Here is a 20,788-nt window from a genome sequence, read left to right on the forward strand (position 1 = left end):
ACAGAAACATTAGTCATTACACAAATAGAATAAATAGACTTCACTGCCCTTCAAGATAAACACACTGGAACACTAGCTCCATTCAGTCAGGGCCCTTTGAGCTTGCTCGGGGTCCTTACCTGGCTGCGTGAATAAATACAACGTTTTATGGCCTACTTGCTCTGTGTGACTTTGCCATCACCCCATGGCACACATTCAGGTGAGAAATTGCAATTGTGTGTGCTGACACATTTATTTATTCCCTTACTTAATAACTTGTTTTCCAAGCTCAGTTTGTAGAGTATGTAGTTCTGTGATAGTTAGCGTAAGATTTCTAAGAATGGTTCTGTTGGGGTGCAAACATTTAAAACTGTTCTGTGTCTCAGTGAGAGTGACTCAAGTGAGCAAGCAGTGTTGCGTGGTGGTTAGAGCAGGAGTTTGAGTTAGATTCAGCTGCATTTGGATTCTAGCTTCCTCATCTACTTTGTGTATAAACTCTGGAATTGAGTTATCTGCCCTTCCACTTTCTTATCTGTATTTTTTTTTTTTTTTTTTTGACAGGCAGAGTGGACAGTGAGAGAGAGAGACAGAGAGAAAGGTCTTCCTTTGCTGTTGGTTCACCCTCCAATGGCCGCCACTGCAGCCGGCGCACCGCGCTGATCCGATGGCAGGAGCCAGGATCCAGGTGCTTTTCCTGGTCTCCCATGGGGTGCAGGGCCCAAGCACCTGGGCCATCCTCCACTGCACTCCCTGGCCATAGCAGAGAGCTGGCCTGGAAGAGGGGCAACCGGGACAGAATCCGGCGCCCCGACCGGGACTAGAACCCGGTGTGCCGGCGCCCCACTTTCTTATCTGTAAAATGGCTGTGAGAGCCCTCACCTGTTTGCCACTCTTCCTTGCACTCACCCCTATTCCTTCTTTTCCACCTTCCAGAATCCCAAGCAGTAGAAAAGATCCTTGATGACCAGCAAGGCCCCATGAAGAAGGACAGCAGGAGTAAAAGGTGACCTGGGAAGGAAAGACAGGGCGGGCTGTGGGTCGGGCATTCCCTCCAAAGGTGACCATGAAAGCAAAAATGTGCAGATAGAAACATGAGGGCCAGCTGAGACCTGGGGGCGGTGGCGGTAGCAGAGACCAGTGAATGACCAGGAAAAGGTGTGCATAGAAAGCAGAAGATGCAAGATTTTACAGACTGTAAAGTGAGGAACAGGCCTCATATACCAAATATTTCAAACAAATTCTGTTATTGCCTCTCATGATTAGCAAAGCATTTTGCAAACACTAGTTTTTTTTTCTTTTAAAGATTTTTAAAAATTATTTATTTGAAAGACAGAGTTACAGAGAGGCAGAGGCAGAGAGAGAGAGAGAGAGAGAGGTCTTCTATCCACTGGTTCACTCCCCAGATGGCCACAACAGCCAGAGCTGTGCTGTTCCAAAGCCAGGAGCCAAGAGCTAGGAGCTTCCTCCAGATCTCCCACGCAGGTTCAGGGGCCCAAAGACTTGGGGCATCTTCTGCTTTCCCAGGGCACAGCAGAGAGCTGGATTGGAAGTGGAGTAGCCAGGACTCAAACTGGTGCCCACATGGGATGCTGGCATTGTAGATGATGGCTTTACCCACTAAGCCACAGCACCAGCCTGCAAACACTAATTCTTAATAGACAATTTTTGTGGGGGTGAGAAGGGAGTAGGAAGGGCTTCCACAGGGCAGTGTGTGTGTGTGTGTGTGTGTGTGCACGTGTACCACTCATCCTTGTCTTCCTTGCATATGACAGAGTGCTAGGTGCACAGTAGGTGCCACATAAATGTTTTTACATTGAGTAAATAAGTGAATCAATGAATGCTAATTCTGAGGGCTGAGCTTCTGCTTGGGAAGTTGCGGGAACCATACTTTCTATTACATATTAAAATTTGATTAGGAAATTTTAAAAGAATGGAAACAATGTGATTTGAAGCAAGAGCAAACATAAGACCAAGATTGAAGTAGAAAATTCTATGATTTTTTTTTTTCCTGAGGGCCTGTAGCATGCTAGTCGCTGGTCTAAGTGTTGAGGATTCAGCTGTGAAGGTGAACTTAATTACAGTGGGGGAAATAGACTTTGATCAAGTCATGACATGTGAGACGCGCGCTCCAGCAGAGAAAGTGTGTGGGGGAGGGGTGGGGAGCAGATGTGGCCAGGGAAGCCTTTGTAGCAAGGTGGTGTTTATGCTGAGACCCAAGGTTGAAGAGAAGGAGTGAGACAGGCCAAGAGTGGTAGGCAAAACATTTCGGAAGTTTCCAAGGTGGAAAGAGAGAACATGGCAGAGGGAACCAAATATACAAGGACGCTAACTTGGGGAAGGGCTTATGGCATGTGGGGAGATAAAGAACAGAGTGAGCCAGGCACGCGCTAGAAGCTTGGGAGTGGCAGGCTGGGCTGGGGTACGGAGTTGGGATTTTTGTCTTAAATGCAGTGGGAAGAATTTAAGGTGCTTTGATATGAGATGGCCATGATTTTATTTGCATTTCAACGTGGAATAGCTGTTGGGAGATAAGGGAAGGGGAAGGAAGTAGAATGGAAGCAGAAGATAGTGCAAGTGACCTGGAAAGGGCTTGACCTTGACTATCTGTGGAGCAGACATGGGGAGAAGCTAGCGTTGAGATATAGTTTACAGGCAGAACTGCTAAGACCTACGGCTGCATTGAAAGTGGAAGAGCCAGCTTTTTGGATCTGTGCTACTCCACCTGAACAGCAGCTGTCACTCACCTTCCATCCTGTCGACTGCTCTGTCCCCTCAACCCTGTTCATGGATTCGTTTTTCTCCCAGATGTTCATTACCATGAAACATACAAAATTTTACTTGTCATATTTTTAAAGATTGCTATAACTTAGATTTTTGTCTATTCTATTTATTGTGTTATCCCTGATGCCCCAAACGTGCTTGATACATGTAGGCGTTCAATCAGTATTTCTCACCTTATCTAGTAAGGGCATTCGTAAGTGAATAAACGAATGAGGGTGAAAGACAGGGTTAAATGAAAATGCTTCTGAGCTGGCTACTGTAGCATAACAAAGAAGCCCAGAGCAAACCCTGAGTTTTCCTCCTGCTTGGTCCATGGATCGGCTTGGGCAGCAGTCCTTCAGGCTGTAGATCTGTTGAGCTCACTCCAGGCTGGGGGTGAGGTTAGCTCTGTTCCATGTGCATTTTCATCTTCCTTGGATCAGGAGCTGCCTAGAGTCTACACCTCTCATTGTAGAGATGGCAAAACACAAAAGACAGGGCTAAACCGTCAAGTACATGTAAAGATATGTTCGTGTCAGATCTGCTGTCCGGAGTCATCACGGTCAATTCTCCCTCCTCTAGTGGAAGACATTGCAGAGTCACATGGATGAGGGCAGAAGTATACACTCTCACAATGGAGGGGGTGAAGATTTAAGAACACTCATCCAGGCTACCAATACAATCCCAAGGTCTGGTTGGAGCAACTACATGGGTGGAACTGCAAGACTGTAGCAGGAGCAGCTGGAGCTGGGAAGATGACAAATAACCATGACTGCAAGTTTTGACCTGCTAAATGCAATGAGACTTCCATTGGTAGATATTACCAGTGGTAGAAGTGTAACTAGCTTGAAGAAAATCAGGATGTACTGGCTAATGGAATTGCAAAGTCTAAGGAGGAACTTTAGAGCTACCAGTATCGCTGGATCAAGGGACTGAACAGTCCCCCCCCGCCCCGAAATTTGTCTTTGCATCTGTTCCTCAGCTCTGCTTCTCTCTTTTGGCTTCCTTTCCAAGGAAACTCTCCATATGATGGCAAGATGGTCCTTGGCAGCCTCGCAGCGAACCTTAGGGTAGCAATGTTAGAAAAAAGGGCTTTTCTCTCTCAGAATTCATGCATCAACTCGAGGGGCCTAGGTCATATGTTCATTTGTGAGCCAGTGACTGTGGCCTGGGCAAGTTGGGACACTACAACCCCTCTGGATCGTGCATGCATCTCTGAGGTGGGGTGTCTGGTGCGGTGGTTAATATAGTAAGGGAATGGTACCACAAAGGGGACAGGTGAAAGAGTATTGGAAAATATGGGGCAGAGAATCTATGAACATTGCTGTCTAGCAGAGGGGCTAAGAGGGTAGCTGAATTTAAGGGTCTGTAGTTTATTAGCCAAGTCCAAGACGGAAACAGAAACTTGGATATCATAACAGCTGGAAGTGAATTAGATTACCTGAGTAAAAAGGAAAGTGCTAATGTCCTGCAAACTAAACACACATATTATATAACAATGGACCTGCTAAGTGTATTTTAGAAGTTGCTGCCATTTTGGGAAAAAGAGTGTATTTTATTTTTAAATATTTTATTTATTTATTTATTTGAGAGGCAGAGTTACAGAGAGAGAGAGAGACAGAGAAAGAGGTCTTCCATCCTCTGGTTCACTCCTCAACTGACCATAGTGGCCAGCGCTGGGCCAATCCGAAGCCAGGAGCCAGGAGCTTCTTCTGGGTCTCCCACACGGGTACAGGGGCCCAAGCACTTGGGCCATCTTCCACTGCTTTCCCAGGCCATAACAGAGAGCTGGATTAGAAGAGGAGCAGCCAGGAATTGAACTGGCTGGTACCCATATGGGGTGCTGGTGCCATAGGCAGAAGCTTAGCTTACTACACCAAAGTGTCAGCCCTGAGAGGGTATACGTTAAAAATAAACTCTTAACGTGGGCCACCCACCATTTGAAGCACCTTGCATGTCTCTGTGTATTAAATCCTCATGATCATAGTTAATTCCACCGTTACCCCAGCTTTCACATGTGAAGACTGAGGCCCAGGTTGGTTAAGGAACGTGTGCACAGTCACCCAGGTACTAGGTGAGAGGGCCCTGTTGCTACTAAGAAGTCTGGCTTCAGAGTTCTCATGATGAAATTGGTTAAAGGGTGGCCAGCGCCATGGCTCACTTGGCTAATCCTCTGCCTACGGCGCCAGCACCCGGGGTTCTAGTCCCAGTTGCTCCTCTTCTAGTCCAGCTCTCTGCTGTGGCCCGGGAGGGCAGTGGAGGATGGCCCAAGTGCTTGGGCCCTGCACCCGCATGGGAGACCAGGAGGAAGCACCTGGCTCCTGGCTTCGGATCAGCGCAGCGCCGGCCGTAGCAGCCATTAGGGGGGTGAACCAATGGAAGGAAGACCTTTCTCTCTCTCTCTCTCTCACTGTCTATAACTCTACCTGTCAAACAAACAAAAAAAAATAAAGAAATTGGTTAAAGGGCTTCCTAGAGAAGGTAAAGTTTCTGTCTTGTTCTCCTCCCCCAGCTCCGTAGCATGCCCTGATTTTCACCTGCTGCTCTGCATTTGTGGCAGGGCACACATGTGGTTTGGCTCATCCGAGACCACGTCTCTGAAGATGAAAACTGAGCCTGTAGAACCAGGAGGGCAGTCAAGTTCGAGGGTGTTTGCTGTCAGGAGAAGCAGATGCGGCTCTAGTCAGGGAGAAGGGAGTGCTTGCTCCAAGCTCCGCTTTAGAAAGCGTCTTTGTTTTATGACTCCGGGTGCAAGCAACCCTTTTCATTTTGTGTTTTGGATTTCAGCCATGGGAGGCCTTCTTTAATGTAGCAGGTGGCTGGAGACAGGCAAGCCTGGCTCCTACACTCTGCTCAAGCTGTCTTTCCCTGGAGAGAGTCTCCTGATTACATTCCTGTAAAAAAGAGAAGAAAAGATAACCTAAAATGGATATGTTACACTTCTGCCGTGTGTACAGTAACCGCCCTCGAAAGCATGTGCAAGCATACGGAGGCCCAGAAACCTTTTGAGAATCTGATGAAAGCTCTGGGCTTTGCACACAGGTGTACACAGAAACGTGCACGTTCATTCCAGCGGCTCCGAGAGGCTCTGATCTTCATTCCATTCCCGAACCTCCAAGGAGTCTGCGGCTGCCAGACTCCTGGGCTTTGAGCGCAGGCAGCTGCTACTCTTTAACTTTTTCAACTATATTCAGATCAACTTCTTACGTGAAAAGAAAGGCCTGTGGATTCTGAAGGAAGCAGTCACACTGCAACAGCAATATTTTACCGGAAAAACGTCCTTCCAAATGTTGGAGAAAATGACTTCAGTGTAGAGCTCATTCAGTTAAAGACTACCCGGAAAGCTGCGGATCATGGGGTGTGGCTTTGCGCATCATTTCTTTGGAAGCTCACTCTCCTGGCACCGTTGCCAGCATTTATGACTGGGGGCCGGGGTTGGTCGGCAATGGAAGAACAAACACGAATTCTCAGACCCTTGAACGGCAGCTCGACTGTCTCCAAGGTCTTTGGAGGAGAGATACAAAGGTAGACATTTCTCCCTCTGATGTCCACTGAGCCGTGACTGAAAGAGCCGGAAGTGTTTAAGGTGGCTCCCTGGACCCTGTGAGGATCTCTGTGACGTCATTCACTGATGCCTCTCCGTCGGGTGACTGCTGAACATCATTGCTTTCTTCCAACCCCACTGGGTGTGGAGCAGTCATTTAGGGAGTGCCAGCTGAGCTACAGCAAGAGCGTAATTGACGTAGGTCTTAAGGATAGTCACACTACAAGCAATTTGACTCAACTCCTGTACACATTTTTAAAATTAATTTATTTACTTGAAATGGAGGGAGAAACAGAGAAATAAATCTTCCATCTGAAACTAGGAGCCAGGCCCTTCTTCCAGGTCTCCTACTTCAGTCCTGAGGCCCAAGGACTTGGGCCATCTTCTACTGCTTTCCCAGGCCATAGGAGAGAGCTGGATTGGAAGTGGAGTGTCCCCATGGAAAGCTGGGGTCACAGGAGGTGGCTTTACTTGCTTTGCCACAGTGCTGGCCCCAACTCCTATACATTTAAAAATAAAACTTTAAAAACATAGACTTAGTTGATTATTCCAGTTCTTCATATTCCATCTGTTGTTCCACTTCTGAAAATTGATTCCATCTTGGATCTGGAGAATTCAAAGTCTGAGTAGGTCAAAGGCTAGACATTTCGGCTAGCTCCCTATGCTAAATGAATAATTTCAACAACTCCTGGAAAAATCCAAAGGAAAGGCCCATTTCCTCCCTAATTAAAGACAACCTATCTGGAGTTGAAGTCAGGGTTTCTCAGCCTCAGCACTGTTGGCGTGAGTGGCGGGGTAGTTCTTAGGAGAGGCTGTCCTGTGCTTATTAGGGCATTGAGCAGCAGCCCTGCCCTCTCGCCACTGGACACCAGCAGACCTATTTCCTGGCTGTGACAATGCAGAATGTCCTCAGGCACTGTCAGATGTTTCCTGAGGGGTGGGGAGGGCTGCAGCAGTTAAGTCAGCGCTTGGTGTGCCAGCATCCCACATCAGAGCGCCTGGCTCGAGTCTGGCTCCCCTGCTTCCTATCCAGCTCCCTGCTAAGGCACACCCTGGAAGGCCGCAGGCAATGGCTCATGTACCTGGGTCCTGCCAACCACACGGGAGACCCAGATTGGGTTCCTGATTCTTGACTTTGTCCTGGTCCAGCCTTGTCCATTTTTCAGCCATCTGGAGAGTGATCCGCCGGATAGAAGACCTCCCTCTTACAAATAAAATGAAAATAAATCAATAAAAACTTTAAAAATTGAATATTGAAGCTGCTTTTATCTGACCTTCCGGATCAGATGAATGGCCAAACTGAAAAGTGGCTTGTCCACTCTAATAACATCTGTTCAGATTGTCCTGTTCTACATTGGTTTGTAGATCCTGTTTGACTGCTCAAAACAGAGACCCCCAGGTCCGTTCCTCGGCTCTGGCAGGCCCGTTCATTTGCTGTTTTACCATCTTTTTGGCTACATAGATGCTTAGTGACCTTCCACTGCTTTTGAAGATGCTTTTGCTGTGCTGCTCAAATCTCCCTTCTCCCCTTCTTCTCCTCCAAAGGACAGCCTCCGCTGAAGCCACACAGACCTGGGAGAGGCTGGAGTCTCTGGTGTGTCAGGCCAGCGTGCAGATACACAGTCCAGAAAGCACAACTGCTGGCTTTGGGATTTTGAAAAGGAATCCTGAGTTCACAGAATGTTCTTATATATGTGCACTGACTGCAAGACAGCAAACAAATTGTTTGGGGAAGGATTTTACCGGCTGTATGAAGGAGTGGTTTTGGTGGACAAAATATTTAAACCAAATTGTTCTGTGCTACAGTGTTCAATAAAGTGCTCTGCAAACATCAGCTCTGAAATTTAAAAAAAAAAAGGCAGGGTTATAGGCACTTCTGGGAGTTGTAAACTCATGCAGGCTCCAGAAATATGTGCCTTCCAAGGACTGGAAACTTCTGAATTAACAACAACTAGCCAGTGAGTGTGATAAAGAGTTAAAGTACACAGACTTGACTTTCACGAAGTTTATGATGTAGTAAAGAAGTTTAAGATGCAGACCTGAGATTGCAAACTGATGGCCAGCAGCCTAAATCAGGACCATGGATTTGTTTTGTTTGCTTGTACAGGGCTGGCCTCTGGACTTAAGAAGGGGAAGGGGTGGGGAGAGGGAGGGAGGAGGGAGGAAAAGGAGGAGAGAGAGAGAGAGAGAAAGAGAGAGAGAGAGCGCTAAAAAGATAAAACTGAGATTTTAGGGCCAGTAAAGTGGTGCAACAGGTTAAGCAGCTGTCTGTGACACTGGCATCCCATATGAGGACCAGTTCAAGTCAAAGCTGCTCCCTTTCCAATGCAGATCCCTGTTACTGCACCGGGAAAAGCAGTGGAAGATGGCCCAAGCACTTGTGTCCTGCCACCAACGTGGGAGACCCAAATGGAATTCCTGGCTCCTGGCTTCAGCCAGACCCAGCCTCAGCCCTTGCAGCCTTTTGGGGAGTGAACCAGCACATGGAAAATCTTTCTCTGTCTTTCCCCCCACCTTTCTGCCACTCCTTCAAAAAAAAAAAAAATCTTTTCAAAACACTGAGGTTTTAGTTTTGCATAAAAATCCAAATTTCCAACTTTTTTTTTTTTTTTTTTTTTTTTTTTTTTTTTTTTTTTTTTTGACAGGCAGAGTGGACAGTGAGAGAGAGAGACAGAGAGAGAAAGGTCTTCCTTTTGCCGCTGGTTCACCCTCCAATGGCCGCCGCTGCAGCCGGCGCACCGCGCTGATCCTGGCAGGAGCCAGGAGCCAGGTGCTTTTCCTGGTCTCCCATGGGGTGCAGGGCCCAAGCACCTGGGCCATCCTCCACTGCACTCCCTGGCCATAGCAGAGAGCTGGCCTGGAAGAGGGGCAACCGGGACAGAATCCGGCGCCCCAACCGGGACTAGAACCCGGTGTGCCGGCGCCGCAAGGTGGAGGATTAGCCTATTGAGCCACGGCGCCGGCTCAAATTTCCAACTTTTATTTAAAAAAAAATCAGAAGATTTGTCCACAGTGGGCCCTTCTTCCTACGTTTCCCCATGATGGCAGTTGGAGTGCAGTAGCAGCCAGCATGCCCTTTGCTGGGAGCTGGCATGCCCTGGCTGCCCACCCTGGCCCACTCGCCTCCCTCGTCAGACCTCTGTCATCCCTTGGGATGGCCACACCCCGATGCAGGGACTTCTGCAGCATTTATTCAGTCTCTTTCACCTGAAACAATGGCTGGAGCTGGAGCAAAGGTAGCGCTCTGTGGGTCAGGTGAGATGAAGCAGTTTGCAGCCATGGAGGTGGCAACAGAGGTAATGAGAAATGGTCAGAGTGAGGATCTATTCTGAAGGTAGAGTTAACTGGACTTGTTATTGAATTAGGGTGTGAAAGAGGATTCCAAAACGACTCACTTTTATTTGTACTTTGTAAAAAAGACCTATTTATTTAATTCAAAGAGCTACAGACAGAGGAGGGAGAGAACTCTTGCGTCTGCTAGTTCGCTCCCCAGATGGCCGCCAACACTGGCCTGGGAGCTTCATCCGGGTCTCCCGCAGGGGCTCAAAGTTGGCCTTTGCCAAGATGGGACGATGGCGTAGCAGGCAACTGCTCCACTGTCAACGCCGCAGTGCTGGCCCCTCTACTTAATCTATTTTAAAAGGAAGCCCTTAGTGGAGTATCTGAAAAGCGGTATTGATTTTTTAAAAATAAAAATTATTTAAAGCTTTGCCTCACTAGCTACTCTGTCAGTCATACCCTGGGAAATAGTGACAAAGTGGGGGGTTTGTAAGGAGAAACATCCCGAAGAGCCCCAGTGACTACGCGGAGGAGGACATTAGCCTCCGGGCGGCCCCTCCTCGTGGACAGGAGGCCCGAGTCCCCACGGGGTCTCCCTCTCCCTGGCAGTGGAGCCCAGTCCCGCCGCACAGGGTCGGGCCCTGCCCACTTCCCTAGGACCGCAAGAGCTCCAGGGTTGCCCCATGGGAGGGGCTTCGCAGAAGGTGTGAGGTGGCAGAAACTTATTTTGAAGCGCTGCACCGAAAGACATCTCTTTGTTCAGATTTATACCACAATCAACTCCGAAGATGTTCTGGTGGACCATTTATGTTAAGATCCAGGACGAATCCTTTATTATAACTGCGTAGGCTTGGTCAGGCAGGCTGCTGCTGGGAGAACAGCAGGCCTCGCCATCTCCGCGAGAAGCCTGGACTCATCAGAAGCCGGGCTTGGCTGGCGCGGAGCCAAGCATAAAAGCTTCCTTCGGCCTCCGGGGCTGCGGGCCCGCCCTCGGTCCCGCAGCGGTCACTCGGGCCTGGCGCGCATGCGCCGATCCCAGCGGGCGTCCTCCCAGGCTCCTTCCCTCGCTCCCTCCCTCCCTCATCCGGGTCCTGGGCGAGCGGGCGCCGTACGCGTGTCCCGCGACCGGGCTGCTAATAAAGTTGCAGCGAGGGGAAGCGCAGCCGCGGCGCGGGGAGAGCGCGCCCAGCCGGCTCGTGAGTGAGTGAGGGGCCCCGGGGCGGGAGAGCGAGCGGGGCCGGGGTCAGCCTGGACGTCGCTTGCCCTCGGGCCCTGGCTGCCGGACTCTCCGGCCCAAGCGGGGGCGTGCGGCCGCGGGCGGAGCCGAAACGACCCGGGGCCTGCAGGGCGGGAGGTAGGCCGAGTCCGGGCCTGCCGGGGTCCCGGCGGGCGGCGGAGGCCTCGCTCGCCTCCCGGTCGGATCTGAGGCGGGGCCGGGGCTGGCCGTCGTCCCGGTCGCGCCGCGACCGCGGGGACAGTGGAGGGCGGCGTTCGGGCCGCCCTCGCGGGGGTGGGGGCTCCCTGGCCCGGCCGCTGTCGGGGGAGCGGTCTGCTGGGCGACCTCCTCCAGGCACCGCCCTCGGTACCCCGCCCCGAGAGGGCTGCCGGCCGACTGCCGTCCCCCGGCTGGACGGGTCCGAGCGGCCGTCGCTTTGTGTTTCAGAGATAAGGATCCACGCTTATCGGTGGGAATTACACTCTGGGCGCTGGGGATCTGCTACCGCGCGCAGCTGGTCGTTAGCCCTGGCTTCCGCCGCTTGCCCTGTCAGTTTTCCCCCACTGCAGAGGTCGCTTCGGCTTCCCGGAAGCCCCTGCAGGCTGCCGGAGCCGCGCCAGAGCGGGGTCTCTTGGCCCCGACCACGCTCAGCCTCTGCCGGGCCCCCCACTTCGGCATCTGTGCTCGGAGCCGCGCTCCGGGCGCTTCCCCCTCCCTCTTCCCCTTTTAGCCGCGGTTATTACGTGGAGTTTGGAGCCTAAGCTTTGAAAACTCCCATGTGGCGCCTGTCTTAAGTCGGAGCATGCTCAGTAGCCCAAACAGAGTCTCGGTGCAGAAAGAACTGGGGCGAGGATAGTCGGGGTATTTGGACGCGTGCCCGCTCGCGAACAAAATGTTCCAATTCTGGCTTCGATGGCATTGGAGAGCGGCGCTGCGGCCGGCCTGGAGGTGCGCCGCGCCTGAACACCCCGGGCCGGATGGTTATCTTGATTGTAAGAGATGGCGTTTCCTGACCAGCTGGAGGGCCGCGGCGGGGGGCGGCTGCGTGTGCGTGTCAGAGGGTGTGGTGCTAAGTGTATCTTGTTTACCTTCACTTTTCTGTGGAAAAAGTTTTGAAGTCTGGTTGGGTTTGTCACATCGCGCCTGTTGCCTAGCACTGCCCCAAGTGTTCTTACCTCGTCTCACGCAAGCTCCGAGGAAGGACGGCGTCCGTCTTGTTCACGCTGCTTCTCTGAAACTGCGGTCCTTGAGTCCTCAGAGGACAGGAATTCCCCGGCATGAATTAGTTTGTAATTTTAAAGCTGAAAAGTTAAAAGCCTTAGTCCCATAGGTTCAGTACCAGTCCATATAGTTTGAAAATTTTAAACATGCGGATGCTGCGGTGTTGATTGGGGGAAATTAACACTCACTGTGGCAGTTTCACACTTTGATCCCAGTACCAGTAGGAAATTACTGTGTTCCAAGATCGGAAAGTAAGAAGCTATTTGCGGATATGTAACAAGTTGTTTTGTATTCTTACTGTTTTGGTAACTATTGTGTTCCTCTAAAGTGCACCTCCAAATTACGGAACAGCTCAGAAGAGACAAGTTAACAAAGTTTAACTTTCATAAAGGTTGTAACATACTATGTTTAGGTTTTCAAAATCAGATTTTTGTTTATGATAGCATGTTTGCCCCCAGCATTGTTGCCCTCTGGCAGTGCCCTTTACTTAACAGCTTACCAGGGTAGCTTTTTCTTTTCAGATATTCATTCATCAAATCATACATCTATTTTTTTGTGTTGTAGCTGAACTAGGCAGCGCAGATTAGATTAGCTTTCTCAATTGATTTTCCTCTTAGGTTTCAAGTGCATCTCTAGGATATGGTCTAGTTATCAGGAGGAAGAGAGCAGCAAACTGGATGGAAAACTGACATAGTGCTTTTGTAGATTCTTTGCAGACCTGGTTGTATTATCTGCTTGTCTGGTTCTCTGGTAGGCGCCATAGAAATGGGTGGATTGATAAGTGCTGGGTTTCTTTCCCCCTCTGGCAAAGTCAGCCATTAATTTCAGTGGGAGACAGTGGTAGAATGTTGTTACTAATGAGGTTTGAATCAGATCCTTGTTTACTGTTGGTTATGTAACACGTTGCGGGGAGTATTATTAAAAGTTGCATTCTGTAGCAAGGTAGAGGCAAGTAAATTCTGCTTACTGTCTTCACTGAGTTTTAATTCTTGGCTGAAGCTGAAGGCACATTAGACTACAACCATAATTATACCTGGGCAGCCTGTCTGTTTCCTGTTTTCATCATGAACCCAAACATTATGATTTGCAGTGATGATCTTTTTTGTCCTTTGCGTTAAACAGAGTTAGTGTGTTTTTCCCTCACAACTGAAAACAGATTTGTAACTTCGTCGAATCAAAGATTTTAATGTTTTGGAAGACTAGGCAGTGATATACAAAGGATTTTTTTTTGTTTCTTAGTAATTTAAATTGAAATACCATCTGAAAATCTTTTTCACATATCTTCTTTGATTTGTTTTATGTAACTTTTATTATTACCAGTAGTTTGAGGGGTCTTTTTAAAAATTTTTTTTAAAGATTTATTTTATGTATTTGAAAGAGTTACAGAGCAAGGTAGAGCCAGAGAGAGAGAGAGAGAGACAGAGAGGTCTTCCATCTGCTGGTTCACTACCCAAATGTTTGTTTTTTAAAGATTATTTATCTGGGGCCGGCACTGTGGTGCAGTGGGTTAAAGCCCTGGCCTGAAGTGCTGGCATCCCATAAGGACACTGGTTCTAGTCCTGGCTGCTCCTTTTCTGATCCAGCTCTCTGCTGTGGCTTGGGAAAGCAGTAGAAGATGGCCCAGGTCCTTGGGCCCCTGCACCCATGAAGGAGACCCGGAAGAAGCTCCTGGCTTTGGATTGGCGCAGCTCCTGGCTGTTGCGGCCATCTGGGGGGTGAATCAATGGATGGAAGACCTCTCTCTGTCTCGACCTCTCTCTGTAACTCTGTCTTTCAAATAAATAAAATAAATCTTTAAAAAAAAAATCATTTATCTGAAAGGTAGAGTAAGGGAGAGATGGAGAGATCTTCCATCTGCTGATTCACTCCCCAGATGGCCGTAACTCCTAGGGTCAGGACCTAGGAAACTCCATCTGGACCTCACATGGTGGCAGGGGCCCAAGTACTTGAGCCATCATTGACTGCTTTCCCAGGTGTGCTAGCTGGAAGCTGGATCAGAAGCAGAACAGCTGGGGCTCAACTGTTGGTCCACTATCACAAACAGCAGTTTAACTTGCTGTACCACAATACCAGCTCCACTTAAAGGAGTCTGAATTTAAGAACATATTTATTATTTCTATATGTGTTGGTAGTGCCACATCTAGGTGAATTTTAGAGCTGACTAACATGTACTGTGAGATGAAGGGGTTTTTATTCTCCTGGTCTATCAGTCTTTGTTCTCTTTATTTCTGGAATGTTCTCCCACCTCCAACCCTTGGCTTTGTACTAAGAGTGAAGAAACAAGATAGTTCAGTTCTTCAAAGATGTCAAGGCTTCTTCTATTCTGATTTGCTAGTGCTCATAAGGTCACAGGCATTGGCGAAGAGTCCTTATAAGGCACAGTACCAGCCTGAGGAATGATTATCTCCACCAGTCTGGATATTCTGGAGAAAAGGGTATCTGGGAAGGTAGCATCCACAAGAAATGGAATGCCCAGATATATCTTCCTGATGAAGAAGATGATGAAGGACCTCCAAAAGTTGACCCATGTCCTTTTTTCTTCTTTAAATTTTTATTTGTTTATTTGGCAGAGAGAGGAAGAGACAAAAAGAGAGAGAGCGAGGAGAAACATCCATCCTGTCTGATGGTTCACTCCCTAAGTGTCTGTAATGGCCAGACCCAGCGGAAGCTGAGAGCCAGGAACCCAGTCCAGGTGTTCCACTTGAGTGATAGGAACCCACTGCTTGAGCTGTCACTGCTGTCTTCCAGGGACTGTCTGTATTAGCAGGAAGCTGGAGTCAGGAGCTAGAATGGAGTGTCAAACCCAGGTAGTCTGATGTGGGATATGGACATCATTAACCAATAGACTAAACACTTGCCCCAACCCATTTCCCTTTTCACTTCTGAAGTTAATTAAATAGTAATAATGGAAATGTTCAGCTTATTCCTGCAGTCACACACCCTTTACCTCTAATCAGAGCTCTGAATCTAAGAGGTGTGTTTACTAAGTGGAAGATTACGATTTAGAACTCTAGAAAGAATTCTTAACTAGATTGCTGAGGCCCATGTTGTAGCACAGCAGTTAAGCCTCTGCTTGTGATGCTTGTATCCCATATGCAGACTGTTGAGTCCTGGCTATTCTGCTGTTGATCTAGGTTCCTGCTAATGCACCTGGGAAGACAGCAGAAGATGGCCCAAGTACTTGGGACCTTGCCACCCAAGTGGGAGACCAGGATGGAGTTCCTGGCTTCAGTCTGGCAGACCATTTGGGGGAGTGAAGCAGTGGATGGAAGATGTCTCTCTCTCCTCTCTCTTCTTCCATCTTTATATCTGCCCCTCTCTTCTACAAGATTATAAATCTGGAAAAACAACAACTACAGCAACTAAATTTTGTCAGGACCAGCTGATTTCCCAGTCTCATAGGTCACCTTCCTATTCAGATAGCTTTTATTGTATCTCAGTTTGGAAAGATGGAGTAATCTTAGCATTTTTGGTTTTTTCATAAATAATCAGCCAGTTCTGGGCTAAATTTAGTTGTGATTTTTTTTTTTAAACCTTGGGCAGCCAGCAAGGGAGGTTTTTCGTCCAGTTTTAGTAGAGTGGTGCTTTTAGCGATTTTTCTTCCTGCTTTTACTGTGTCCTAATTTGGTTGAGATAATGTCTTGGAATAAAGAGTTTCTTACTAAGAGTTCTGTGTGTGCAGTACTGTAGTTGTAATTCACTTTTGGAAGCTAGTTGTTAAAGTATATTTTATAAGCAGATTTTGGTCTTGTACCCTTTGGGTAGTTTCTGCCTATAATTTATAGACTGCTCATGTATGGGAATTTGAAAATAGTTTTATCTGTTGTGACAAGATACTAAGTGGATTTTCCTTTGCATTTCCGTATGTTTTTGTTCAAATGAAAATAATAATAAAAAAGACTAGGTTCCCTTGCCACCATTCACTCAGTACATCAAGCTGGTATCTTGGGAAGCTTATACTTTACAGATTTAACTGTGATCTCAGAATATGGCTGCTGCTTTCAAGACAAGTTTTGTTTTGTTCAGTTTTGTTTTCATGGTGTGTTGGGAACTGCCTAGTGCTTTGTATGGTAGGCTGTATAACTTAAGACTTGGTCATTCTGGTTTTTATCTTCTCAGGAAGAGGGGTACTGCAGAAATAATTAAAAGACAGGCCTCGATTTTCTTCCTTCCAGCTTCCTTCCCACATAAGTGAGTGTGTACTTAGCTTGCTGAACATTTTCCACTCTTTGGAGTTGAAAGTGCAGATTACATAAATGAAGACTAGAGTGGAAAAGGTACCAGAGTCATCTGTATTCTCATTGCTTTTAAGTAGGGAACTTGAATTCTGGGGTGCATGTTGAAGTATATGGAGAATGTCTTCACAATGCATTGAAGTAAGTGTTTGTGTACATGGATAGCTCATTGTGTTCCAAAAACACATTTTACACTAATGATTTAGTATGTGTACTTGACGATTTTATGATTTAAAGGAAAGCATTGTAACGACTGACCAGCTCTGTCTCCTCCTGTGCCTACAAGCCTATACTGGCCCACTTGGATACATCTGGGAGCAGTGTAGGTAGCAGTGTAGGAATCTTGGAGGCTTGGGGGTGAGGGGCTGAGTGATACATAAACATCAGGCTCAGCTTACTTAGAGAATTTAGAGAAGCAGGTGAAGCTTAAAGAATGGTTAAACACTGCGAAACAAAAGTCTAAAGTGGGAGACAAACGTAGAGACGATTGTGTGGGCACAACGTCTAGGCAAGAGGATTATGACGTGGAAAGTGTCGGGGATGATGAGTTCTACTCCTAAAGGGCTTTGAAATCCACTGTGAGAATGTCTGATGTCTTTGGAAATTGGGGGTCACTACTGGGAAAATGGTGATTTAAATGTTTCCTATAGAAAAATACATTTGGCCGGCGCCGCGGCTCTCTAGGCTAATCCTCCGCCTTGCGGCGCTGGCACACCAGGTTCTAGTCCCGGTCGGGGCGCCAGTTCTGTCCCGGTGCCCCTCTTCCAGGCCAGCTCTCTGCTGTGGCCAGGGAGTGCAGTGGAGGATGGCCCAAGTGCTTGGGCCCTACACCCCATGGGAGACCAGGATAAGTACCTGGCTCCTGCCATCGGATCAGCGCGGTGCGCCGGCCGCAGTGGCCACTGGAGGGTGAACCAACGGTAAAGGAAGACCTTTCTCTCTGTCTGTCTCTCTCTCACTGTCCACTCTGCCTGTCAAAAAAATAAAAAATAAAAAAAAAATAAAAAGAAAAATACATTTGGTGCCGTGTGATCGTATCCTTTCTTCCTTACAGATGTTCTCACAGGGACTAGGATATCTGAATCTAGAAGAGCTGTGGGCAAACTTACTTTTGTTTTTTTTTCCTCTTCTCTGCCTGCAATTGTGAAAGAGACAAGTTTTTTAAAATTGGTGTAACTGAATCTAGGGTTGATGAGACAGTGGTGGTGATTATCTGCTCTTGCTGACACTTGGTGACTACTATTAGAGCCACAAGAGTAAGATTTTTACAGCTTTACCCCTACTAAGATGTATGCAAGTGGCTTTTCCCATTTCAAGTGACCCTGGGCACCTTGGTTCATAAACCTGCATAATCTGGGACTTTTACTAAAAATGTGGGTAGTAGGGGTGAGCATGGATGCAGCGGTTAAGGTGCTGGTTGAGATACCCGCATCACATATCAGAATGTCTTTTTTTTTTTTTTTTTTTTTTGACAGGCAGAGTGGACAGTGAGAGAGAGAGAGAGAGAGAGAGAAAGGTCTTCCTTTGCCGTTGGTTCACCCTCCAGTGGCTGCCGCGGCCGGCACGCTGCAGCCGGCGTACCGCGCTGATCCGAAGGCAGAAGCCAGGTGCTTATCCTGGGATCTGAAGGCAGAAGCCAGGTGCTTATCCTGGTCTCCCATGGGGTGCAGGGCCCAAGCACTTGGGCCATCCTCCACTGCACTCCCTGGCCACAGCAGAGGGCTGACCTGGAAGAGGGGCAACCGGGACAGAATCCGGCGCCCTGACCAGGACTAGAACCCGGTGTGCAGGTGCCGCAAGGCGGAGGATTAGCCTATTGAGCCGCGCTGCCAGCCGCAGAATGTCTTGTTTGAGTCCCTGGTTCTGCTTCTACCTCCAGTTTCCTGATCATGCACATTCTAGAAGGGAGCAGATAATAGATCAGATCCCTTCTGTCTGTGGGTCCCTGCTGTCCACGTGGGAGACCTGGATTGAATTCCTGGCTCCTGGCTTCAACCTCGCCTAGCCTTGAGTGTTGGGGGCATTGGGGAGTGAACTCATAGATGGAAGATCTCTGTCTTTAAGGTGGGACCCCTGCATTCTAAACCCTAATGAATCTGATTTTTTTGAAAAACAGACTTGTTCTATTTATTTGAAAGGCAGAGTGACAGGGAAAGGCAGAGAAGGATCTTCAATCTGCTGGTGTACTCCCCAGATGTCTGCAATAGCCAGGACTGGGCCAGGCCTCAGCCAGGAGTCTGGAACTCCATCTGGGTCTCCCACGTGGGTAGCAAGGGCCGATGTGCTTGGGCCATCTTCTGGTGCTTTCCCAGGTGCACCAGCAGGGAGCTGGATCCGGAGTGGAACAGCTGGGACTCAAGTCATCACTGCAATGTGAGATACTGTCAGTGTCTTAACTTACTGTGCCACAATGCCAGCCCCTGGGCAGTGTCTTTTGAGCCTGAGTTCCTAATATGGAGTATTCCTGGCATATGGTAAGCACCCAGTAAATCTTGAATAAATCTAGTTTCTACTGTCACAGATTCTACTCTCATTTCTGCTCATATGATCTCCAGATTTATGTATTTTTTTATTCTTTCAAGTTTTAATTTCACATCTTCTTGGAAGTATGTCAATGCTTGCTTCCTTGTATCCTTCCATTGTCATCTTCTTTCTCATTTTGTCCTTTACTAGAATGCTCTTTTTTTGTAGTTAAATGATATTTTCATTCTTCCAACTATTAAACCTTCACCTTTCTGTTATGCTCATTTCCATTCTAGTTCGTTGCTAAGCCTTATTGAGTGTTTATTTATGGTGTCACTCATACCTCTTCCTTTTCTATCTGTACTGCAATCACCACTCTGGTCTGTGTACCTGAGTGTGTGTGCTCATCTCATAATTGGCTTACTACCATGTTTTCCGTTTGCCCCCTAACTAGTCTCTTATTTGGTCATGTGCTGTTGCCGATTTTTATCTTCTTGAAGTGGCTCTTTGAACATACCTTCACGTTTAGATAGAACTCTGCAATGAACATTGATGATATCGAGCATTCTGATTCCTTAGCTGGGCTTTCATTCTGTCCTGCTGCCTTTCCCTCATGTTTTGCCGACATGGTTTGCTGATTGTCCCCTCCTTGTTTGGCCTATCTCATTTAAAAAAATTTTTTTTTTTTATTTTACTTAATGAACATAAATTTCCAAAGTACAGCTTATGGATTACAATAGCTTCCCCCCCACCATAACTTCCCTCCCACCCACAACACTCCCCTCTCCCACTCCCTCTCCCCTTCCATTCACATCAAGATTAATTTTCAATTATCTTTATATACAGAAGATCAATTTAGCATATATTAAGTAAAGATTTCAACAGTTTGCACCCACACAGAAACACAAAGTGTAAAATACTATTTGAGTACTAGTTATAGCATTAATTAAACACCTAAGAGTAATTGTGTATTAATTAGAGTTCAACCAATAGTTTTAAGTAGAACATAAAAAATACTAAAAGGGTAAAATATTAAGTTCTTTTTTTTTTCTTTTTCTTTCTTTTTGTTTGTTATATAATTTTTTTTTATTTAATAAATGTGAATTTACAAACTTTTGTATTGTTGTGGCTTCCCCCCACCCCCCGCCAACCTCCCTCCCTCCCGTGGCCCTCCCCTCTCCCACTCCCTCTCCCATCCCACCCTTCATCGAGTTTCATTTTCAATTACTTTCATATACTGAAGATCAACTTAGTATATACTAAGCAAGGATTTCAACAGGCTGCACTCACACAACCACACAAGGTATAGGGCGTTGTTCGACTAGTAGTGTTGTTTTTAAGTTTCATAGTAGAACACATTAAGGACAGAGATCCTATGTGGGGAGCATGTACCCAGTGACTCCCGTTGTTGATTTAACAATTGGCACGCTTATTTATGACGTCAGCAATCACCCGAGACTCTTGCTATGAGCTGTCTAGGCTGTGGAAGCCCCTTGAGTTCACCGACTCTGAACTTGTGTAGTCAAGGCCGTATCCCAGTGGAGGTTCCTTCCTCCCTTCAGAGAAAGGCACCTCTCTCCTTGATGGCCTGTTCCTTCTGCTGGGGTCTTGTTCACCAGGATCTTTCATTTTGGCCAATCTCATTTTGCTTACTGATTGATACTTGGTTTTTCTTGTTAGTGTCCTTTCTTATCCAGTGGACTGTGAATTATAGGTGGCCGTATTCTTAGTTGGTATTCTGTGCTTTGGTAGTTTGAAAATCTGTGGAAGTGTGGTAAGCTGGTATCTGTCTCATCCTTCAGGCTTGTATTCCCCTGAGTGCAGTGTGTTTGTGTTGGGGTGTGTGGGGAGTCTGAGCTAGGTATTTTTAAATACTTGTTAAGCATTCCACGGTTGGTATGTTACTGGCCACTCGTGAATCAGAATGCTCGATATCATCAATGTTCATTGTAGAGTTCTATCTAAACGTGAAGGTATGTTCAAAGAGCCACTTCAAGAAGTTAATTACTTCTTAAGCAGTCTTCTTCACAAGTATACGATCTTTTCACTTTTTCCTTTCTCTGCTTTCCAATTGTATTGGTATAATCCCTC

General features: G+C 47.3%; 1 protein-coding gene across 4 annotated transcripts in view; it reads left to right on the forward strand.

The window, feature by feature from the left end:
* The first annotated feature begins 559 nt into the window (after positions 1-559).
* Positions 560-20,788, forward strand: part of SMAD5 (SMAD family member 5) — a 59,790-nt gene continuing 39,561 nt past the window's right edge. The window contains exons 1-2 of one of the 4 annotated variants that reach the window (XM_051843411.2): positions 560-664; positions 913-982. The gene's annotated coding sequence lies outside the window, so the exon portion shown is untranslated. Of the gene's footprint in view, positions 665-912; positions 983-10,578; positions 10,763-11,110; positions 11,771-20,788 lie in introns of those variants that run through there. The other 3 variants (XM_008255047.4, XM_051843413.2, XM_051843412.2) reach the window with 3 other exon arrangements.

Source organism: Oryctolagus cuniculus, chromosome 6, assembly GCF_964237555.1.
Source record: "Oryctolagus cuniculus chromosome 6, mOryCun1.1, whole genome shotgun sequence".
Classification (NCBI taxonomy): Eukaryota; Metazoa; Chordata; class Mammalia; order Lagomorpha; family Leporidae; genus Oryctolagus; species Oryctolagus cuniculus.